General features: G+C 39.4%; 1 long non-coding RNA gene across 2 annotated transcripts; it reads right to left on the reverse strand.

The window, feature by feature from the left end:
• Positions 1-219: 219 nt before the first annotated feature.
• On the reverse strand, positions 220-3,296 carry LOC145559658 (uncharacterized). 2 transcript variants are annotated; one of them, XR_014092844.1, is made up of 3 exons: positions 2,976-3,296; positions 1,143-1,292; positions 220-514 (listed from the first exon to the last, which is right to left on the reverse strand). It is a non-coding gene; the product is annotated as an uncharacterized LOC145559658 (long non-coding RNA). The 2 variants fall into 2 exon arrangements; XR_014092843.1 differs by having other exon boundaries at positions 220-534.
• Positions 3,297-24,893: the final 21,597 nt, after the last annotated feature.

Consider the following 24,893-nt stretch of genomic DNA (forward strand, 5'->3'; position numbering starts at 1 on the left):
TAACGGGCAGTTTGACCGCCCGTTACGAATAACGGGTTATTCGTAACGGGAAGTTTGACCGCCCGTTACGAATAACGGGTTATTCGTAACGGGCAGTTTGACCGCCTGTTACGAATACAATTGAACCCAAATTTTAAAAAAATGCAGCAGGTGATACCTGCTAGTCTGCTATCCTGATAATCTTCTATGATGCCAAATTTTAATCACTATTATCAATAATAATAATAAATGTAAAATTGAATTAATTATAAAATCAAAGATACAACTTTCACAAATGTCCAAATTGACTTTACAACAACTCTCAACATGAGTCAAAAGCTACTAAATAAATAATACTCTGTAATACAACATGATAATTTAAACAAGTTTTATATTCCATATAGTAGACTAAGAACTTGAAAAATCTTGTAGAATTGTATACTGTCTTGATGAAGCTTAAATTTTGTACAGCCATCTTTTATGAATCGGTCAATGAGGTAGCCATGGGCTCCATGGATCTCCACTCCATCAAAACCTGATAACGCAGTTTATTCACTACAAATAAATAACCTATTAAGACATAAAATTGAAGCATTCTCCTCATATAACAAACTAAATCAGCAACAACCCATATTACATTCAGAGCAAAACAATGAACACTTCTTCTACAGTCAGAAAATACAAAACACTTTGTGTGTAGGCAACCCCCGCTTGCCCTACAACAATTTCAGAAAATCAAGCGAACCCTAGAACACAAAAACCAGAGTTTTCAAACAGGTAGCAATGATGCAGCAAATAGGAGCAAGAAAGACAGTTTTCAGCAAGATCCTACAACGAAATTCGAAAGAGCGAGCCCTACCTTAAAATTTAGAGGTTACACATTTGGGTTGGTACTTAAAATTTCTTAAAACAAACCTGGCATGGCAAACCCATAGTCATGGAAATTAATAGTACATGCCCAATTGAGGTTATTAATCCCGGAAAATAAAAGATGGCACCAAATCTAACAAGAAATGTCCAAGGAAATAGACATGGTAAACATAAACTCACTCACTTAACTGAGGTTATGGGAGAAAAGGAGTATATAAAAGAACACACAATATGACCACACAAGACAAGATATGGCATAACATCGATCCATTAACAAGAGTATGGATATATACCTTTTCCTTTATCAAAGGAAAGTAGATATTCGGATCCAGCTTCAATTGCTTGGTTCCTGATCTAGTTCTTAGCCCAAAAGTTACATGACTAAGGCTCTCACCATGGTCAGCAGTCACACTCTCAGTTTCTTCAAGGGAGAGCTTAGTCACCTAAAATGTAAGTAGGTGATTGTGTAAGAATCTCAAGAAACTTTCAACAATAAAATCCAGTTTATATTCACAAATTCCAAAAAAAAAGAAAGACACATATTGAGAGGTTGAAGAGCTTACAACAGGGAACACTAAATGACGCAATAAACTAGTAAAATCCATCCCAATAAAATCAACTTAAATATTATCTAATTTCTTACTCCATTATCTAAAATTAAATCTTCAAACTGACAGTTAAACAATTTTTCATATTCTATTCACATAAGACACCTTAACATATCTTATTGTTGAATTTCCTTGAAAAAATTCTGATTGTTCTTCAACTACTACATTTATTTTAATTATAAGAAAAAAAAAAGTAACATCATTATTAACACCAGCAGCAGCCAATGATGGCTTCAATCAGAATTTCTGAGAATAGATCAGAAAAAAAAAAGAAGAACAATATAATCACTAATAGAGAGTATAACAAAGCGCTGAATCATTATTCTTTGGATTTTGAGAATAGATCACAGCCAAGAGACCTTAACCATGCTAGCATATAATGTTCTGTAAAATAAATTAGTTTAAAATTCAATAAAACCAGGTCAGATTCAACAAAATCTTATCAAATATAAACAAAGGTATGAATGAAGACCTTAACCATGCTAGCATATAATGCTCACCTAATTCTAAGGTATGAATGAAGACTCTTGTCTATTATTTAATCACGGGAGAAGACCTCCTCTTTTTATTCAGTTTTTGACTGCTTATTTAATTCCACAAACTTTACAAGAGAAATTTAAATTATAAAAAAAAGGGAAATCGAAAAGAGCAAAAATCAAGTGGAAAAGCGAGAGAACTGAGCGCATCGGAGGAGGATGGTTCTATAGTTTGTTCAGTCTTCCACTTTACTTTTCATCTTCTATTATTATCCCAACACATTATTCATCAAAATATTTCAAGAGACACCATGAAAACGCAGCAAAAAATCGGGATATAATAAAAAATATGTAGCTGTCATACACCCGAAATAAAATAACAATCAATCACGAGTAAACAAATAAACCTCAAAGAATTAATTCCTTTTACACAGTTTGAATTAACAATACTAGCTAAAACCCCAGAAAAACATTCAATCCCTTCCACCCAAAAACATCAAAATTAGCTTCAACTCACCAAATCTGGGTAAATCAAACTCCAAAAACCTCGAAAAATCACGAGTCATATCATAAGCCATAAAATTAAATCACAAAAATCATCAAAACAATACCAGTTTAAACCTTTAGCTTAGAAACAAAGATCTGTAGTATATAATTTGCGGTGCTGCAGGTATTTGAATAAGGCATAATTTTTATGGAAAAAAAATTAAATTAAAATCTAAAAGCAGAAAAACCCTTGTTTCGAGAACATAATTTCAGGATAAATTATCAAATTAGGCTCGAAAAAACACATAAATTTAGGCATGTTTGATTCAATTATCAAATTACGCTCGGAAAATCACATAATTTAAGGCATATTTGATAAAATTATCAAATTCGGGTCATAATTTTATTTTCTAACAACATAATCGCTGGTTATGATCTTTCATAATCTTACTAATTTGAACCATTCAGATATTCGAACCTTAAACAATTAAATTAAATCAAAGATAAACCCTAGATTGTGAAATTGATAAGATTAGAAAAAGAAACTTTAACTTACTTCAGAAGCTGCTTCAATGGAGAACGTCAAGTGCGCTTCAATGGAACGCTTCAATTGTTTGGACCGACGAAATTCAATTTGATTTTATTTTATTTCTTTTACAAAGAGGAAAGCTGGGTTGACTAAGCTAGATCTAGCGAGTTGGAGAATGGAGAAGCCTTAGAGCAAAATCAATAAACCCTCCGATCTAAAAATCATCAAAACCCCCAATTTCACCATTTTTTCTCTCTCCTCGTCCCATATTGCCATTTTTCTCGCCTTGTTTCATCACCAATTGAATGGGGAAGATTGACGGAGGAGAGGAGAGGAGAGGAGAGGAGAGAGAGTAACTGAGTGTGAAATGAGAGAAAAGAGGTGAATGACGGCTAGGTAAACCCTAATAAAAAGCCAAAGCCAAGTAATGGGCTCCTCTCATCATTTGGGCCACGCTCAAGCAGTTGTATCGGGCTCAATATGCCCGTTACTTGAAATATAATATCCGTAACGGGCAAATGATGACGGTTACAACTAAATAAGTATTCGTAACGGGCAATATTTTGCCCGTTACGAATAACTAAGTATTCGTAACGGACACTATTTTGCCCGTTACGAATAACTAAGTATTCGTAACGGACACTATTTTGCCCGTTACGAATATATTTAATGTAACGGGCATAGCTTTGCCTGTTACAAATAGCCTGTTACGAATGAGATTTTTTCCACTAGTGCAGGGTTGTAGACACCTAAAAATGTCTCCCCAAAACCAAACCCGATGATGAACAACCTTTCACCGCCACTATTGGTCGGGTTCAGTATTTAATCCCGAGAGTGCTTAAAAAATCGTATTTGATTAAATTCGTATTTTTGAACAATCCATGGATTAGTCTTGATGTTTGGTAAAAGTATAGTTTTAATTTCAGCCCAAACTTATTATTTAATTTTAGCTCAAACCTTTTTATTTTATTGTTTTATTATTTATTTTTGGCCCAAACCTTTTATTTATTTTTATTTAATTATTTTCCTTTTTTAGCCCAAATAATAATAAGTCAGAAAAAGCCCGAAATTATCAATCGGCACTTAAAATGCCGAATGAAATTAGGGTTAAAAATGTATTTAGACGGAAAAACGGGCAGGAATTTCCCGCACCACGGAAGGTACCTACCGTGTCACGGGAATCCTTCCCGTCTAACGGTGGGATTTCCCGTGACACGGGACATTCCGTGTCTTTTCCGCGTAAACCCTTAACGCGTTTTCTATCCCGTTTTCTAAAAATTTCCCGCGTCACACCAAAAATGTACCGTGACACGGGAAAGTTTACCGTCTGATGGTAGGGACTTCCCGTGTCACGGTACAGTTTGCCGTGTCACGGGATACTTTTTTAGGGTTTTTATCATTTTAGGGTTCCGTGTGCTCCCTCAGCACATTTTCCCTATAAATACCCCCTCATTTCTGATGTACGGGGCACGGAGTAATTCTCTTATTTTATTTTCTCTCCTCTATGCTATAGCCTAAACACTAGCCTACCCTTCTCTACTTCAAAATTCCTTCTTCAAGTGCTCAAAGGAGTCCATACTTTACTCGTAGTTCTATCCTTAAGCCAAGGCGTGAAAGGTAGAATTGTTTGAGGGTTTGGCCCCAAAATCAACTTTACTTTATTTAATTTAATTTAATTATTGTTTTATTATTCCCTTGAAGTTACTAACTCGTTTATTATTTTGTAGTTGCAAACAAACAGAATCAAAGTAAGGATCATGTTCCTTTTATTTTTATTATTTTTCTAACGATTTTATGTTGTTGGAATTGTGATTGAATTGGTTTTAATATTAATGTTATTCTATTATTTTTATTATCACCGGGTTGCATGTTTAAAGGGAATATGTAATTGAAAATCACGCCTAATAAGATAATTTGGACAACCGGTTTAGGATCCTTTTTAATCTTTGTTTAATCAAGTGATCACCAATATTTTAGAATTATGTGTGCATTAATATTCAACCAATTTAGTTAAATAATAGTTTGGACCGAATTGAATTATTGTTTGTATGTCTTTGAGATCACAGGAATGTTTTTCACTATAAGAATCGAGTAGAGGCCAATACGGGCGAATGTGACTCCATGACTTACTTCGTACCATCATCCACGATCCTCTTTTCGTGGTTCCGAACCATACGGAGTTAGTGATCTCATGGATTATGAATGGGGTGTAACCTTCACGGGTCAATCGTTGTTGCCTTCGTTGTCCCTTTATCGTGGTTATCTTTTATGATCCGTGACCGGTTTACAAGTTCCTGAAAAACTTGTTGGCGGCTCCCTACTTTATTTGTCCCTAATCGTTGTCCCTAATCGTAATGTCAATTCCCACTTCCTATGAGTACCAAGCATATTCACAACATGCTTTAACGTAGGCGCACTTCGAACGACGCCTACAATTTGGCGACTCCACTGGGGAGGATTCTTAGTTATTTATCGATTTGAGTGATCGGTATTTAATTAAGATGAGTGGATGAGACTTGAAAGATTCTTGAAAAAATATTCCTGTGATTAATTTGGCATTTTTGCATTTGCATAGACGTTTTAACGTCGCATTCAGGTCTGTCCCGTAGGAAAAATTGGATAACTTGGTTGCGCGCGAAGGAAAGCAGGGCACCAGTCAGATCTTCTGAATGCCGTGCCACGGCAGAATCTGCCGTGTCACGGTACAGTGCACCGTCTGACGGTGCACCGTACCGTGACACGGAAATTTTTGCCGTGTCACGACAGTCCTAAAATCAGTCCAGTGGCTTATTTTCTTTCCTCACAGTCGACTTCCTTCGATTTTTCTGAAAAAACGTATGTGTTCTACATGCGTCTTAGCCCCGGGGAATTTAAGCTTTATCGACCCAAAAACGCTCATGGCATTAAGGGTTCATCCGAGTTATTAAATCTACCCAAACCATGGAGTCTAGTATGAAGCCTATCAAACAAAAGTTGCGCCGTATGAAACCCGATGTGGCTCTCAAAATTAAGGAAGAAATCAGGAAGCAGTTGGCCGCAGGTTTCATCAGAGTATCCAAATATCCAGAATGGATAGCAAATGTGGTTCCAGTTCCAAAGAAGGATGGAAGGGTCAGAATGTGTGTTGATTACAGGGATCTCAATAAAGCAAGCCCAAAAGATGGGTTCCCTCTACCTCACATTGACCTTCTGGTCGATAATACAGCAAACCATGCACTCCTGTCATTCATGGATGGTTACGCCGGATATAATCAAGTATTGATGGCCGAAGAAGACATGGAGAAATCCACATTCATCACGCAATGGGGTACATATTGCTATACGGTAATGCCATTCGTGTTGAAAGACGCGGGTGCCACCTACCAAAGAGCAGCTACAACATTGTTGCATGACATGATGCACAAAAAGGTGGAGGTCTATGTCGATGATATGATCGTTAAGTCTAAAGATCGCCCAGACCATATTATTGCACTTCGCAAATTCTTTGAAAGACTCCGCAAGTACAACATGAGATTAAATCCAGCAAAATGTGCATTCGGAGTCACGTCAGGAAATTACTGGGGTACGTGATCAGTTCTCGAGGGATTGAAATAGATCCTACAAAAGTAAAGGCGATCATGGCCATGCCACCACCCAAAAATGAGAAGGAGATTTGAGGTTTCATTGGAAGGTTGCAGTATATAAGTAGGTTCATATCAAAGCTCACAGCGATATGTGAACCTATATTCAAGAAGCTCAAGAAAAATGTCCCAGTCACATGGGATGACGATTGCCAAAAGGCTTTCGACAAAATCAAAGAGTATTTGGCAAACCCACCCGTGCTAGCGCCAGCAATAACTGACTTTCCTCTTCGACTCTACCTTACGGTCACAAGAGAAACGATGGGGGCAATGCTAGCACAAGAGATCGAAAGAAAGGAGAATGTAATCTATTTCATGAGCAAGAAACTTCAAGGATATGAGACGCGATACACACCACTTGAGAAGTTGTGTCTCGCACTTGTATGGGCCGCACAGAAACTAAGACATTACATGCTTACTCATACAGTGCATGTCGTGTCCAAGACGGATCTTCTCAAATACTTGTTCGAAAAAGCAACACTTAATGGCAGATTATCAAGGTGGATAGTCAATCTTGCTCAGTTTGACTTGAGATTTGTGCCACAAAAAGCCATCAAAGGTTCTGCGGTTTCTGACTTCTTAGTAGACTTTCCGCTGGAAGAAGTTGAAAAAGAAGAAGATGAGTACGATTTCCCTGACGAAGATTTACTCATGACTGAAAATGATAGATGGACACTCTATTTCGATGGAGCTTCAAACCAAAAAGGATGTGGTGTGGAAGTCCTGCTCGTATCGCCCAATGAAGAGCACATCCCGATTTCCATGAAGCTCGACTTTGATGTCACCAACAATGCCGCAGAATATGAAGCATGCATTTTGGGGTTAGAAACAGCTGTCGTCTTGGGAATTAAGAAACTCAGAATCTATGGTGATTCTTCACTCATCATTAACCAAATCTCCAAGAGATGGAAAGTGAGAAGTGAAAGTCTTGCTACGTATCAAGCTCATTTAGAAACTCTCACGGAGCAACTAGATGAAGTGGAATATACGTATTTGCCAAGAGAAGAAAACCAATTCTCCGACGCATTAGCTAAATTAGCATCAATGGTGCGAATTCCAGCTGATACAATCAGAATGCCACTGACCATAGAAAGGAGATATGAGCCGGCTTATGTTCACGCATTTGACGATGAACAAGAACCACAAGAAGAAGATGAAGAGCCATGGTATACAAACATCCTTAATTATGTGACAAGAAGAGAATACCCACCTAATACTGATAAAAGGGCACGCCGTGCTTTAAGGCTTCTGGCCTCACAGTATGTGCTCATCAGGGGAGAACTCCACAAGAGAACTGCAATGGGAAGAAATCTCTTATGCATAGCCAAGAAAGAAGCACATAAAACCATGGAAAACCTTCATGACGGTATATATGGAACACAGATGAATGCAAAGATGTTAGTCCAAAAGATTCAACGACAAGGTTACTATTGGACTACTATGGAGAGAGATTGTCACGAATACGTCAAGAAATGTATGAAGTGTCAAGTCTACGCAAATTTACAGCATGTTCCACCTTCGCTTTTCTACACATATACTTCTCCATGGCCTTTCTCCACTTGGGGCATCGACATCATTGGAAAAATAACACCACCAAGACAAGGGGGGAATGAATTCATTCTCGTAGCAATCGACTATTTCACCAAATGGGTCGAAGTTGCCTCATATGCTAAGCTGACGGCGAAACATATAGCTCAATTCATTGAGAAAAATATCATATGCCGCTATGGGGTACAACATGAGATGATCAGTGATAACGGAACACATTTCCAAGACGAATGCGCGGAATTATTACAGAAATATCATATCAAGCATCACAGATCATCACCTTACAGACCACAAAAAAATGGTGCAGTCGAATCGGCCAATAAAAATGTGAAAACTATCATCGAAAAGATGACAGAAAATTACAAGGATTGGCCAAGTAAGCTACATTTTGCCCTTTAGGGTTATCGAACCTCTGTTCGTACATCAACGGGGGCTACCCCTTTCTCGTTGGTCTATGGAGTTGAAGCTGTACAACCAATCGAGCTCGAAATCCCTTCTCTTCGAATCGCATTGGAAAGCCAACTAGATGAAGTCGACTGGATTAGAGCACGATACGATGAACTGGTGTTACTTGATGAAAAACGCTTGGCAGCTTTGCATCATGGCCAAACCTACCAACAGCGTATGGCGCGACATTTTAATAAAAAAGTCAAGACCAGGAATATCAAAGAGGGTGACCTAGTGCTTAAGGCACTTCGTAAAAATGTGTTAGATCCAAGAGGAAAATTCAGACCGAATTGGTCAGGCCCGTACATTGTTAAAGCCATCCTGTCTAGCGGAGCGGCACAATTAGTAGACATGGACGGTAACGGCTTCCACAATTTAACCAACTTGGATCAACTCAAGAAATTCTATGCCTAGTCGCATGGGTTCATGACCCAATAGAGCTACGTTTGGCCTGATTCCTTTTTAGGATACGTAGGCAACCCCTCAAGAAGGCCCGACCACTTTAAAAAATAAAAATCCTCCCTCTATTGATCAAATATGCGCGTCAGTTCAGCATTGCGTCACAAAAAAAAAAAAAAAAAAAAAAAAAGGAATTGTCGCGACACGGGATACTCCACAGTGTCACGATACTGTTCACCGTGGCACGGTGGCCCTGAGCGTAAAAAGAAAAAAAAATAAGAAAAAAAGGGAATTGCCGCGACACGGGATACTCCACCGTGTCACGGTACTGTTCACCGTGGCACGGTGGCCCTGAGCGTAAAAAAAAAAACAAAAAAAAGGGGAATTGTCGCAACACGGGATACTCCACCGTGTCACGATACTATTCACCGTGGCACGGTGGCCCTGAGCGAAAAAAAAAAAGAGAAATTGCCGTGACGCGGGAATTTGTTACGTGTCACGGGATTTTTCACCGTGACACGGTAGAATTTCAGTTTTTCCGTTATTTTTTTAATAACGCATTCGTTGCGAATTCATTGTTTGTTCGATTTTTTTTTTTTTTTTTAATTTTCGTTCTTCCATTGCGTCCGACTCCTTGACTCGGATAAATAAATAAAAGTCATTGTAATTTTTATTTTTAAGGCTGAAATAAATGTGCTATTATTATTAAAATAAATGCGACTACAAGTATTAGCATCATATGCCTTATTTTAAATGAAAATTATAAATCATAAAAAGCAAAGAACTAGTAATCTTTCTTCACTTTAGGAACATCCTTCTCTTGGTCAATTAGGTCGGCCTTCACCATTATTGTGTCTTTCATAGCCCGAACCGTCACACCCCGAGTCGAACTCTCACCCCTTTCACCTTTCTTGATTTTTTTCGGTTGTTTCTCCCTATACACCATCTTTTCTTTACCCTTTCCTTTCACATAATTCTTCTTTCTTGGCATTATAGGAGTCTTAAACTTAATCCCTTGTGTTCTTGGACCTAGACGATTTTTAGGAGGGGCCTTCTTATTTCCAAGACGACTCTTCACATCAGACTTGCGTGATCCGAATCGTTCCCTCCTACTTCTAGGGTTCAACCATGCCTTGTATGCACTAGATAAAGGAGGAGGAGCTTGGTCACTTGCAGAAAGGGTCCACAAAGGTCTTCCAATCCAATAAGTCTCGTACTTGTGAACGTTACTTTCATGCAACGATACTTCACGAGGACTATCGTTATAGCGTGGAATTACTTGTTCAAGTCCATACTGTCGCATCAGTCGAGAAGGGCAATAAAAGGTCAGTTTTGAGATACTAGGAACACGGCAATATGGAGTATCATTCGTGCCAACCATCCTAGTAAGCCTCCAACAAGGCACCACCCAACGAATAGAAAATTCCCTCTTTGCAAAGAAATTTTTCCAATCTTCATATGAGATGTTCGCAGAGTAATTCTTTTTCCTGCGGACTAGGTCGTTAGGGCCATATTTTTCAAAATCTTCGGGGGCTTCGAATAGTTCCAAACGCTCCATCAACCAAATCTGCAAAAAAAAAAAAAAAAGAAAAAAAAAATTGCAGATTCCCGTGACACGACAGGTTTCACCGTGTCACGGCAGACACCCACCGTGACACGGTGCCTGTTTTTTGTCACGGGGGCTACTCGGAGTATATTTTTACCTGCAGCAATACCAGAGAGCACTTCCTGATGGCTTTCCGGTCAGCTTTTGCTTCGTCAAGGCCACGAAATGTTTCTCCAAGGCACGTCGGCATAGGAGATCTTCCAGATTCGACATGTTCAAGCACAAACGCTAGACAAGCATGTCCTACCCTACCGTTTGCAAATGGAAGCTTGCTAAACATGCAAAAAATATATGCCCTTCTACGATATACATGATATGACTCAGAGATAGGGCGATTAAAATATAAATTTGCAAGTTTTTCTAAGTCTAACTCATTACCACAAACAATTCTATTTAAATCTGGATCTGTTAGATTCAGATGGCGTTCAAAATCTTGGTAATAATATTCACGTAGGGTAGGCATGGTAATAAGATTTCTAGCAGGAAATCTAAAGATCGCACCGAATTCCTCCGGTAGGGGACAGATTTCATCATAATCAAATTTAAAACAGTGTGTTTCTGGACTCCAATAATCTAATGTTGCCCTAAGAAAATCATGTTCAATAGCTACATGTCGCAGGGCTAGAAAACCCCTTACATGAAATAATTCTAACTCTCTTTTTTCAGCATTGGTCAAAGAATAAGACCACTCGCGCAGTGTATTATCAAAATTCTGAGACATGATTATTGAAATATGAAATTCTAAATTATTTTGTGTTTCGTAATTATGCATATCATAAATATACTGATCTTATTTTATAGAAAAAGTGCTCGACACTGCCCAGAAATTATCTTTTCGTACGCGTAAAACACACCGCTGAGTAACACGCGTACCGTGACACGGGAAGTCCCACCGTGTCACGGGAACTTTTTCCGCGACACGGCAAGTTCTGCCGTGACACGGTGCACAGTGCCGTGTCACGGCACCTCACGCGTTTTCCTTTTTCATCTTTTCCCTTATCTATCTGGATTTTTTATAGTATTTTATCTTCACCGTTTATTTTTCAGTTTTCTGAGAGTTTTATTTCTAATAAAATTCTCAACTTTTTTATCTCTATTATTATTATTTTTCATTATTATTATCTTTATTTTATTTTAATATTTTGTTTCTTTATCATTTTATTTATTTTTGCTTGTCTTTTTATTTCTTTTTTCTCTTGGAGGTAATTTTATTTATTTATTTATTCATCACTTTAATATTTTATTTCTTTATCATTTTATTTTTGCTTGTCTTTTTATTTCTTTTTCTTTTCGGGAAGGTAATTTTATTTATTTATCTTTTTATTTATTTTTGCTTGTCTTTTTATTTCTTTTTCTTTCGGGGAAGGTCAGTACCCTCCATTACTCAATTTACTTTTTTGTCGCTTCATTAATAAATACACGATCACACACAATGAGTTTCAAGCACACACTAACACACAATAATAAATACATAAACTGTGAACAGTGTACAAAAGAGTCATAATAAATAAACATGTCAAAGTGTCATCATAGTATGTACAAATGAAAACCCTCGGTCAAAAATCTCTAAAGCCAGAATCAGTATCATCTCCACCCTGCGCATATGGGAACGCTGAGCCGAAGAGTCCCTCCATCATCCGAGTACGGGGAGTAGTATCCCTACTAGTCCCTGTGACCCCAGCGGTAGTCAAACTCAAGGCAGGACCCGTCCAGCCGGAAAACGGTGTAGACTGGCTCAAAGACACAGGAATCGTCGGTGAAGGCATCGTGCCATACATCGGAACTGAGAACAAGCCCGACACCGGTGGAGGAATCCTGGACAATGGAGCTGAAAATGAACCAGGATCCAAGGGAGTCAAAACAGACCCAAGCTCAGGCTGTGGAGGCTGTGAAAACGACTGACGCTGCCCCTGACTCTAGCCCGGAAAGCGCTGGGAAGACTGAGGCTGCTGCCACTAAGCCTCCTGAAACGGCTGAGTAGTCTGAGGCTCTCGCTGAGAATGAGAACGCCGGTGAATCTCATGAGATCGTCTACCACGACCAAGCTCCTCCTCGTCTGAGCCTCTGTGCCTCGAGCGCGAGCGGGACCTCCGTTGCTCTTGAAAGATACAAAATCAAAAGGTGTCAACAGTGCAAAATAAAACAAATGGTACAAAATCAAAATGAATGATACCTCAAGAACGTCGCTAGAGCTCCGACAACTCGCACCACGCCGAAGCTAGATGATGCAATACTTCAGGGCGTCAACCAGCTTCATGAGTCCCATCATCTTCGGGCGGTTAGGCTGAGGTAAAACAAAGAAAAGTCATTAATAAGCGGTGTTAAAAGGATGAATAATGCATCGAAAAAAAAAAAACAAACTTACCGGCTCAAAGTCCTCGGGCAGAGACTCATGCGCCTGTCTGTAACCCTTTGGCGCGTCAGCGATATGGTCCTCGGTGATACCAATCGACCCTGGATAGCGGACAGACTTAGGCGGAATCTCGATCCTCCCCACAGGGCGAATAGTCGTCTGAAAATACGATCGGATTATCAAGTTATTCGACTATTTATAACAGAGACTAGTAACGAAGATCCTCAAAAGAAATCATACCTCAGGAAGACGGGGTGGAGGAGCCAGAGAGGGAAGCAAGTCCCGCGCATAGTCACTCTCCATGTGTACAAGCTCCTGCCATGGAAAAGTATAGCGCTCTCCCCTATTGGTCAACTCTCTGATCAAGCGTGAGTCCAGCATCGACTCTGGTGGAGATCAGGGCACCACAAAACGATCGCCGCTATGCTGACGAACGACTCGCTCCCCCAAATACCAGACAAAGCGTCCGGTACCAACCAAAATGGTGCGGTGCGTGGAAAGACACAAGGCCTCAGGTAGATCAGTCATCCCGGCCCAAGGACGATACTGGACATCAATGGCAACCTGGAAACCATAAAAAAGTTGGCGTGAAACAACGGAAACGACGTCAGAAGGGAAATAAAAGGCAACAAAACTAATCCTTACGCCAACGGACTCCACCGCGACTCTCCTTGATCACGCCAGCTGGCCCCGACAAGGAAATCATGAACCGCTCCACGACGCCGGCGAGGAGCCAAACCTGGGAAGTACTCGTAGAACCATAGCTGCAATAAAAAGTAATCTTTAGCACATGAGTCGAACAAGTTAAAGTGAAACAAAAAGGGAAAAGATCATCACCTCTACGACTCTCCAGAGACCATAGACGGTGATGGGAGACTCGTCATTCAGCTGCCGACAGCCATGACGTAGCGATAAGAGAAGATCGGCGTATCCAAGGCTGGCCTAGCTATAGGATCCTATCTCATGGATCCTGACCAAAGCGGGGAGGTAGAAAAGGAGTACGCGTGAACTCCTATCAGGAGAAAGGGTCATAGAGATTAGGATCAGGATGAAGATCCGCACTCGCTGCTCAGCCGACGTATCCTCCATGTCGAAGCCACGAGCTAAAACTGAAGCCAGCTCCGATCGTCCGCTCCTAGGACCACCTCGAGACACTGGTCGGGTCCTGATATGCTGAACGATCGGACCCAACAAATCATCTGCCTTAGCCGATCCCCAAGATAGATCAGACATCTGAGCTATAGCCCAGTCGGTGAAGCGCAGCCCGCTGATCATACTGAAGTCTAGAGGGGTCACCGTCATCTCCCCCAAAGCATAATGAAAAGTGTTGGTAGTATCCCAGAAATACTCCAACAATGCGCGAACGACCGTCGCACCGCAACCCCGGGGGCTGCGAAACCCTACAACCGTCGTATAGTAATCTACTAAACCAGCCGATTCCCATAGGGCGTTCGTAGCAGGATCCTTCGTAATGATCTAGTGAAGTCGAGGAATCAAATCGCCGGCTCCAGAACCGTGGTGACGAAGCGTGCCACCGACTATGCCGGAGAGTGGGCGATGAGAGACATGATTTTCACGGTAGAAAACCAACTGGTTTGAAGTCCACGGAGGTGGAACCCACCTACCCCTACTCGTAGAAGCCCGAGGCTCGGAATCAAAGACATCGTCGTCCATACCCTCAGGAATCAAAGACATCGTCGTCCGGCCGTGGGTAGAAAGATCACAGTCTCGTCGCCTAGACATGCTATTATAAAAATCTAAATGCTCAGCATCATTTCCTAAGACATTTAATTCAAGTTACATTGTTATAAAAATAAAGATCTAAATACTTAGCATCATTTCCTAAGTTATTTAGTTATTTATCGAATTATACGCTAGATTTTTACCTCCAGGCTAAAAATTTGCAAAATTATGGTATTTAGTTTCTCCATGACAAACTAATACTACAGTTCTCCTAGCCACATGATACTATGTTCTCCATGACAATATAGTACGTACGCAAAATATGTTTCGAAGTTGCACAAAAAAAAAAGAATCAACACATCATGAAATATTTCAGAAGGTTTACCACCATTTTTCACCATTTCAAGTACAAAGGAGTAACATGAACATCGTTTCACAAAGTAGTACCCAAAAATGGTGATTTGCTCAATTCTCCATCAAATCATGCAATTTTTGTCTCAAATTTCTCACAAACACACATACATGCATATACAAGTAAAATCATGGCAAGAATTTCAACATAAAACCTCAAAATTAATAATCCCCAAATTGATTTTTAAGGGTTTTTCATGAAATTACTTGAAGCAAATTTGAGATAAAAATTAAGAGGAACTTACATAGATCCTTGTAGAGAGTCAAAAATGAGGAAAGTAGCAGAAAATTAGAGCAAAATTGGTGAAAATTTGAGCTACAAAAGCTCAAAAAATTGCGAAAATCCGCGCAGCCGCCGTGACACAATTGAGCTTGGCCGCGGCTCAGTGGAAGGATGACGTGTCACGGTGAGCATGAGAGGCGACGGAGCTCTGGTGACTCCGATGGCAATAGCAGGCAGTAAACAGCAACAGCAACAGCAACAGCAGTAAGCAGAGCGAATAACAGCAGCAACCCGCAGAGAGAGGATGGATGCAGGACCGCCGCGACACGGTGGTGAAAGCCGGCCGACGGGAACAAAAACCGAGCGTCGGTGAGCAGTCGACGAGGCACGGCAAACCAAAAAAAAAATTTTGAGCTGTTTGGATGAGAATCGGACGAAGGAAAAGAATGAGCAAAATGGGAAAGTGTTGGGTATTTAAAACATAAAAATCCCGTGCAACGGACCCCGTTCCCACGTAATGGTCAGATTTTTGTGTGGTGCACAAGCTTTGACCAGTCCAAGATGCTTTTTTGACTGTTTTTCAGCCATTTGATTCCCGGGACACAGGACCCCCTTGTCGTGTCACGGGAAGTAGCTCCGCGTGACGGGGGCCCCTTGCCGTGTCACGGGAATGTTTTTGTGACACGGCGGTTTTTGTATAGTTATTTACGAATATTCTGACTTTTTGACTGAAGTTGCACGATTTTTTGCATAAATTGGACAGTTATTTTTTGCTGGAATTACGCGGAATATTCTAACTGATACTTAAAGGGGACTGAAATTACCATTTTACCCCTAGCTAGCATCAAAGTCTATTTTTCGGCATTTTAAGCACCTAATATGCTCGGATAATCGACTTAAAATTGTGAATCATCTGTGGCCCACGTTCGGGGATAATCGAACCATCATACAAATTTCAGCAATCGTCGGCTTTCCTCGGGTTTGGAAAGCATTATCGGTGGATTTTTCTTCAAGTATAGAAAACCGCCAAGTCGGCTTTCCTCAGGCTTGGAAAGTGTTATCGGTGGATTTTTCTTCACGTATAGAAAACCGCCAAGTAGGCTTTCCTCAGGCATGGAAAGTATTATCGGTGGATTTTTCTTCAAGTATAAAAAACCGCCAAATTCCTTTGTCGGCTTTCCTCAAGCATGGAAGGCATTATCGGTGGATTTCTTCAAGCATAGAATGACACCAAATTCGTTCATCGACTTTCCTCAGGCATGGAAAGTATTATCCGGTAGCTTTCTTCAGGCTTAGAAAACTACAAAACTCTTCAGTCGGCTTTCCTCAAGCATGGAAAGCGTTTCAACAAATGTCACTCGGTGGATTCCTTCAAGCTTAGGAAGCTGCCAAATTCGTTTGTCACTAATACACTGGTGTCAGATACGTATTCTATCCCTTTACTCTTTTATCTGTGGAATTAACATTTTTCTGCAGGTATCGGCGTATACAGAGTGATTTAGGATCGCAGAACGTCTTAAATCATTCTCCGTCCCTATCGGCTACTTTGACTATCTTTTTCGAAACTAACGTTTCTACAAACTCAGTCAAAGTGGGGGCTTCTATAGACACCTAAAAATGTCTCCCCAAAACCAAACCCGATGATGAACAACCTTTCACCGCCACTATTGGTCGGGTTCAGTATTTAATCCCGAGAGTGCTTAAAAAATCGTATTTGATTAAATTCGTATTTTTGAACAATCCATGGATTAGTCTTGATGTTTGGTAAAAGTATAGTTTTAATTTCAGCCCAAACTTATTATTTAATTTTAGCCCAAACCTTTTTATTTTATTGTTTTATTATTTATTTTTGGCCCAAACCTTTTATTTATTTTTATTTAATTATTTTCTTATTTTAGTCCAAAAAATAATAAGTTAGAAAAATCCCAAAATTATCAATCGGCACTTAAAATGCCGAATGAAATTAGGGTTAAAAATGTATTTAGACAGAAAAACGGGCTAGAATTTCCCGCGCCACGGCAGGTACCTACCGTGTCACTGGAATCCTTGCCGTCTGACGGTGGGATTTCCCGTGACACGGGAGGACACGGGACATTCCATGTAAACCCTTAACGCGTTTTCTATCCCGTTTTCTAAAAATTTCCCGCGTCACACCAAAAATGTACCGTGACACGGGAAAGTGTACTGTCTGACGGTAGGGACTTCCCGTGTCACGGTACAGTTTGTCGTGTCACGGGATACTTTTTTAGGGTTTTTATCATTTTAGGGTTCCGTGTGATCCCTCAGCACATTTTCCCTATAAATACCCCCTCATTTCTAATGTACGGGGTACGGAGTAATTCTCTTATTTTATTTTCTCTGCTCTATGCTTTAGCCTAAAAACTAGCCTACCGTTCTCTTCTTCAAAATTCCTTCTTCAAGTACTCAAAGGAGTCCATACTTTACTCATAGTCCTATCCTTAAGCCAAGGCGTGAAAGGTAGAATTGTTTTAGGGTTTGGCCCCAAAATCAACTTTACTTTATTTAATTTAATTTAATTATTGTTTTATTATTTCCTTGAAGTTACTAACTCGTTTATTATTTAGTAGTTGCAAAAAAACAGAATCAAAGTAAGGATCATGTTCCTTTTATTTTTATTATTTTTCTAACGATTTTATGTTGTTGGAATTGTGATTGAATTGGTTTTAATACTAATGTTATTCTATTATTTTTATGATCACCGTACTGCATGTTTAAAGGGAATATGTAATTGAAAATCACGCCTAATAAGATAATTTGGACAACCGGTTTAGGATCCTTTATAATCTTATTGTTTAATCAAGTGATCACCAATATTTTAGAATTATGTGTGCATTAATATTCAACCAATTTAGTTAAATAATAGTTTGGAGCGAATTGAATTATTGTTTGTATGTCTTTGAGATCAAAGGAATGCTTTTCACTATAAGAATCGAGTAGAGGCCAATACGGGCGAATGTGACTCCATGACTCACTTCGTACCATCATCCCCGATCCTCCTTTCGTGGTTCCGAACCATATGGAGTTAGTAATCTCATGGATTATGAATGGGGTGTAACCTTCACAGGTCAATCGTTGTTGCCTTCGTTGTCCCTTTTATCGTGGTTGCCTTTTATGATCCGTGAACGGTTTACAAGTTCCTTAAAAACTTGTTGGCAACTCTCTACTTTATTTGTCCCTAATCGTTGTCCCTAATCGTAATGTCAATTCCCACTTCCTATGAGTACCAAGCATATTCACAACATGCTTTAACGTAGGCGCACTTCGAAAGACGCCTACAAGGGTCAACCCATTCCTTCTCGTACCCGGACAAGACTTGAGGTCCGGAGAGACCCGGCGAGGTCTAGGTCGAGACGTCGTCGTACCGGCTTATGCGGTCGGGGTGGTCGTTCGGAGGCTGCTCGGAACGATTCGGTGGAGGGCTCGGGATTTTCATCTGAGGGCGCACGTGCTGAGCCGGTAGGCCAGGGAGAGGCTACCTTGGCTCCAAGAGGTGGTGGGATGTACGAGGTCGGCTCGTCATCGCAGCAGCATCCACAGCCTCAGCCTCAGGACGATCTTGGGTGGACGGGTCCTGTGCTGAGTTTTCCACCTCCCGAGGAGACTGGAGTTCGAGCTGGTGGAGAGCTTACTCCTCGTACTGTGTAGTTCTATGACATGATGGGCGTCTCTCATCATCTACGTCCTCCGGCGCCGTAGTTTATACTTGTGTGTTTTTTATTTTGACTTGTATAGATGTTTGCCTAATTGACTCATTCATTAAACATATTTGTATATACATATTACTATGAGCTTATTTATTTAGAATTTATTTTTCATTTTGATGTGCTTATTTGTGTGTGCGAAGAATTGTGATAATTAATAATTTTGCGCAAAAATTCCCTCATTTTTATTATTGATGGAGGGTATCCTACTTTCTCCCCAAAAAAAGGAAAAAATGAAAAATAAAAATTGGATTTACGACAAACTTAAAATTAAGTCTTAATAATATCCAAAAAATAAAAAAAATTATAATTAATATATAAATTAAAAGGGTATAAGAAACAATAATAAAAAAAAAAATTGTAAAGCCAGTTTTCAGATTTGAATTAGCAAAAATACGCAGTTTTTCAAAAGCTCGCTGATAAGACACGTCAGCGTCACGTGGCGCCACGCGTTTTGCTTGGCTCTTGACGCTAATGCAGGCGCTTGGCGCCAGACTTTGGCGTTTAGCGTTGGTGAGCGCTGACTCCGAATCCTTTCCGGATTGAAACTGTGCCGATGTTTTGTATAAATAGCCCCATGGTCTGCCGATTTTCTTCATAATGTCACCAGATTAAACATAGTACTAGCTTTTGAAAAATAATCATGTCTTTAATTACTAAGAGTTTTACCAAATTCACTCACGAATGGTGTTGGTCTCTAACTGCCAAAGAAAGAAAAGAATTAGAATTTTTTCATATGGGGGGTATCTATGGTATCAAGGGGGTAGATCTTCATATAGACTTCATTCATACCGCCTTAGAATATTGGGATGTGGATACTCATTGTTTTAGACTAGGGTGTGATGAAATTAGCCCTTTACCGGAAGAATTCAGTGCTATCTTAGGCTTCCCTGCATTAGATCTTGCAGTAATCCCTAGTATAAATGAATACTATTATTAAGATTTTGAGCTCTTCTTTAATTTAAAAGACAAAGGTCTAACAAATATTGTAGATGGTAGCATAGTTATTTTGAAAGAATTTGCACGCCATTACTTTGATGGACCTTATTAAAAATCTTGTCATGTTTATAGAAGAAGGGCTTTTCATTTTTGCGTGCTTAACCAATATCTTCTCACTAGTGGTAGAACTAATGAGGGCCAAGCAGTTATATCAACTATTTTGGAGAAGATTGAATCTAGGAGAAATCCAATGCCCTTAATTGTTTGAGAGACTAAGCTTAGTCTTGATGAATGGAAGAGAAATCAAAAAGCACCTTTTCGGGGCTCTCCAATTTTATTACAGGTAGAAAAATAATTTTTTTAATTACAGAAATTAAAAACATATTTTTGTATAGTAATGTTAATTTATTTGTATTGAATTTTTTTTTGCAAATGTGGCTAATGGAGAGACTAGAATTAATTAGTCCTCCCGACAATGTTGAAAAATGCACTTCAAATTGCTTTGTGAGAAGAAAGAAACGCTTCTCTAAGATGGGGCGCCATGAATGGAAGAAAGTCTTTGCCTCTTGTAACTTTTCCATCAAGTGGGTCATCCCTTGGTGGAAAAAGAGAGGATGGTTTGTGTCAACAAGCAACCCTTCTGTTGTCTTCCCAGCTTAACCAAGATGTCTTTTTATTATCCCTGCAAGGTAAAAAGACAGTACGGCCTACTTCAAACAATTCCTTCTAAGGATCTTCGTCGTCCCTATGAATTCCTTGTTTCTCAAGAAGTAGAAAATTTTGATGCATATTGGAGCACTAGACCTTTATTGGAAGTGATTACCCAAAAGGTTGCTCCTTCATTGCCCAATGATAGACGCTGTCGTCTGGCACTATGGTTCATTGGCCGACGACAGAGCTTTTTCTGTGACGCCGATGCTTCGTCGAATTTATTTTTAAATTTGGGATGCAAGGTTTGCAGAAAGTAAAGTGGCCGCACCCGTAAAGGGTTGCCTACGTATCCTTTCCTAAGGAATGAGGCCAAACGTAGCTCTCTTGAGTATCCTACTTAAGTAATTATTGGTAGTACTTTTTAAGTTGGTCAAGATTTGTCATGTTCGAGAACTCAATGCCATCCATATCAGTTAATTCTGCTTCACCTCCTGATAGGATTGTTTAGACAATATAGGGTCTAGACCAATTAGGCCTAAATTTTCCCCTTGGATTTAAAACATTTTTCCTTAATGCTTTTAACACCAAGTCTCCTACTTTGATGTTTCTTGTCTTGACCTTATTATTAAAATTCCTAGCCATACGAGTTTGATAGCTTTGAGTATGATGTAGAGCTTCTAGTCGTTTTTCATCAAGTAGAATTAGCTCCTCATATCTCACCCTAGTCCATTAAACTTCATCGAGTTTACTTTCTAATGCAACGCATAGAGATGGTATCTCTAGCTTTACAAGTTGTACGACATCCATTCCATAAACCAACGAGAATGACGTATTTCCTGTTGATGTGCGAATGGCGTATTTCCTGTTGTTGTGCGAAATGGTGTTTGTCAGGCCAATCCTTGTAATTTTCTGTCATTTTCTCGATAATAGTCTTTAGATTTTTATTAGTTGCTTCAACTGATCCATTTGCTTGTGGTCTATAAGGTGGAGGTGGAGGTCCTTCTCATGATCTTTCTGAAGGTGGAGGTCCTTTCATGACACTGAAGGTGGAGGTCCTTCCATGTCTTTTTATCATCAATCATTTTCTGAATTAAATCTTTAAATTTAAAACAGGTTTCAATACTGTGTCCCCCTGATTGATGGTATTGACAGTAGTATCTATCTGTCCTCTTTAGCGATTCAAATGGTCTAGGTTCGAGAGGTTTGACCTTACCACTCTTAGAGAGCATTTTGAACATTTTAGCGTATGAAGTCCCAAATGAAGTATAGAGTTTATTACTCTTCTTGGGTCCGTCAGTTACTTTTTTTGAAGCTCCTCTACTTGTTTCTTTGCGACTTTGAGAGCTTCACGTAGCAAACTTGATCCCTCCCACATGGACCATATAAGCATCCATCCATCTTCTTTGCTTGCTGGATCAGGGAAGTCATCCATGGCATCGAAAAAGATCTTCCCACATGAGTTTCTTTAATAAGCTTGATGAGAGATGAGGGATCGACCTCGTTTTCCTCATTAGAGATGGCCAAGGAATGAGCGAGAGGTGCATTATCAATGCTTGGCTTCTTACTGGCAGGAGGCAATGGCAGTTTATTGTTATCAATTAAATCTTGGATAGCTTCTTTAAGCTTCCAATAATTTTCAATAAGATGGCCCCTACGTTGGTGATATTTGCAATGTGCATTGGGGTTCCAATTACCCGTCCTCTTCTCAACTAGTGGGTCCCCAAATGGTACAATAGGAGTTATAAGACCTTTTGCATTTAGTCAGACAAATGCGGTGTCATAACTTATACCCTATAGGAGTAAAGTTCCTCCTAAATGGTTTCTTTTGTCCTTAGTTATTCATAGCAAGGACTTCACTCAAATTAAAGGTGCTAACATTGTTTGAGTGGGTGGTTTTGGAAGAAGAAGGATTGTCGTTCTTCTTGCCTTTCCAGCCACTGTTAGAGTTACTGTTAGCAACTTTCAGCTTAACCAAGTCGTCTTCAATATTAATTCCAATGTCATAGATGGCCTTGAAGGTATGGAAATTATTTTGGTTATTGATATTCTTGGAGTACTTCTCTTGAAGGTTCTTGATGAACAACCTCACAAATTCTTTCTCGCTTGGTACTTCAATCATCTTAGCAGAGGTTTCTCTCCATTTGTTAAAGAAAGAAGTGAAACCTTCATTCTCCCTCTGCTTGAGTATTTCAAGTCCCTTATAATCAGTTTCAACTTGAATGTTGCACTTGTACCTATCAATGAAAGCGTTCACTATTGACTCTCAAGTAGAGGTTCACTCTTTGTCAAGGGAGAAGAACCATTGTTGGCAAACGGTTTCAAGAGATGGAGAAAATAAAGAGGGAATTACTTTCTTATCAATACCCTTAATAATCATTATTGTTTCAAAAGCTCTTAGATGAAAGTAAGGGTTGTCAGTTGCTTTGAATTTCGGGATGTCGTTGGCATTGAACTTCTGCAGAAGAAGCTCCTTGTCCATCGAGACCCTTTGTGAACTAATGCCTTGAAACTTGTAGTCACTAGACAACTTGCTAAAGCTTTCTTGCATGAAGTCCATCTGTTGTTGCTTCACAGGGTCATCGATTTTGAGGGTTAAAACATTTAACGCCTCAGTCTCAGTAATCAATTGGTTCCTGAGTTCATTAATTTCCTCTTGAGTTTCCATTATCTTCCTACTTTCCTTTTTCGAGCGATTGGCTTGTCAAAAAGTTGAACTTGAATGAAAAAGTTATCTTTGATCAAACGTCCTTCCTTTCTTGACCACGCGCCGTAAATTAAACCATTTTTGTTTTAATGACTTGACTTAATTGACTTTGACTTTACGGGTTTTAAAAAAAAACAAAAATAAGCTGTATATTTTTGGAAATCAAGTATAGGGTTCAAACAAGTGGTTTATTTGGAGGATTAATATTCGACTTACCCCTAATTATTATGACGGAAAACATGCGCATACACGACTCTCTCAGACATGGTCAAAGTGTACATACATATTAGTGTGTGCTTTATATGTTGAGTTCAAGTGACATGCTTTGATTCTTGTGTAAAACCATGGGACTTAGTGCCTTGACTCGATTAAGGACTTAATAACAAGGTATTATTATTAATAAAATTAATCGAGTTGATTAGCAAACTATTTAATTAGACACAAAGTGATGACCCGAGCAACATACTGAACTGTCGTCAAAATGACAGTACTAGCGTCGTAATGTGCAGTGTAGCGCCAATCGACAGAACTGTCGTTAGGCGATGAACTCCACAAAGTGGCGCTGCAGTCCAAATCTCGGCGCCATTGCTGGAACATTGATCTAGGACTGCTTTCGGTATTATTACTCTACATGGTATACCTAAAGTCGTACTAAATCAACTCTGATTAAATTATTATACTTTAATTACTCAAATTTAATTAATTAATGAATTAGGCAAAGTTCGTTTGGTCATTAATTAGTTTATTTAGTCTTAACACAAGTCAAAAGTCAAACAAACGATTAGGAAAAAACACATGGAGTATGCACAACAAATAATGCACAATTAGTCAAGTAGGCACAATATGATGCAATGAGTTTGCAACCTAACCATGGCTCTAGTCCTCTAAAGTTCGGGATATGGGTTAGTCACATAGGGTCCTGATAAGTGACTTTTATGTCTCTTTTGGGGGTGTTTATTGAATAGTTTTGTAGCTTATTTTCCAATAATTTAACTGTTTTTATCCTTTATTTCTATTATTTTCTTATTCTTGTCCTTTGTCTTTTATTTGAGTGTTTTGGTAATTTTCAGTGTTTTTGTGTTTAGTGTCTTTATTTGAGTAGTTTTAGTTTATTTTCTTATTTTTATTTTATTTGATTTTATTGTTTATCTTTATTTATTTTTTTAGTCTTTAGTTTTATTCATTTGTCATAATTTTATTTTTAGTTTATTCAGTTTTTTTTATTATTTATTTTCTTTTATTTGTCTTGGCTTCACCCTCAGTTTGGTTGATCTGTAGGTACGTGTTCGAGTCAAGGCATGGGTTTTAAATAAAAGCCATTTTTGGAGCTTCAAGGGTCGATTCAACAAGCAAGTGAACAACGTATTACTGCCCCGACCGTATCCTACACTCCACCATCACCTAAACTTTCACCACACACTCTTTGCACCAACATCCCCTGCTCCCCTCAACAACGCCAACAACACCAGTAGCCTCTCCCCTAATCCAATCTCTTCACGCAGCTCCCATCAGCAGCAACGCTGCCAGCCAAAACCCCCGCAACACCAAAGCATAAACCACACTAGCCCACAACTCCACCAAATTCACTCCCCTGATTTCCCTCTCCTCTTCTAATCCTCACGCAACAACAACAACCACC

Source organism: Chenopodium album, chromosome 9 (assembly GCF_948465745.1).
Source record: "Chenopodium album chromosome 9, dcCheAlbu1.1, whole genome shotgun sequence".
Taxonomy (NCBI): Eukaryota; Viridiplantae; Streptophyta; class Magnoliopsida; order Caryophyllales; family Amaranthaceae; genus Chenopodium; species Chenopodium album.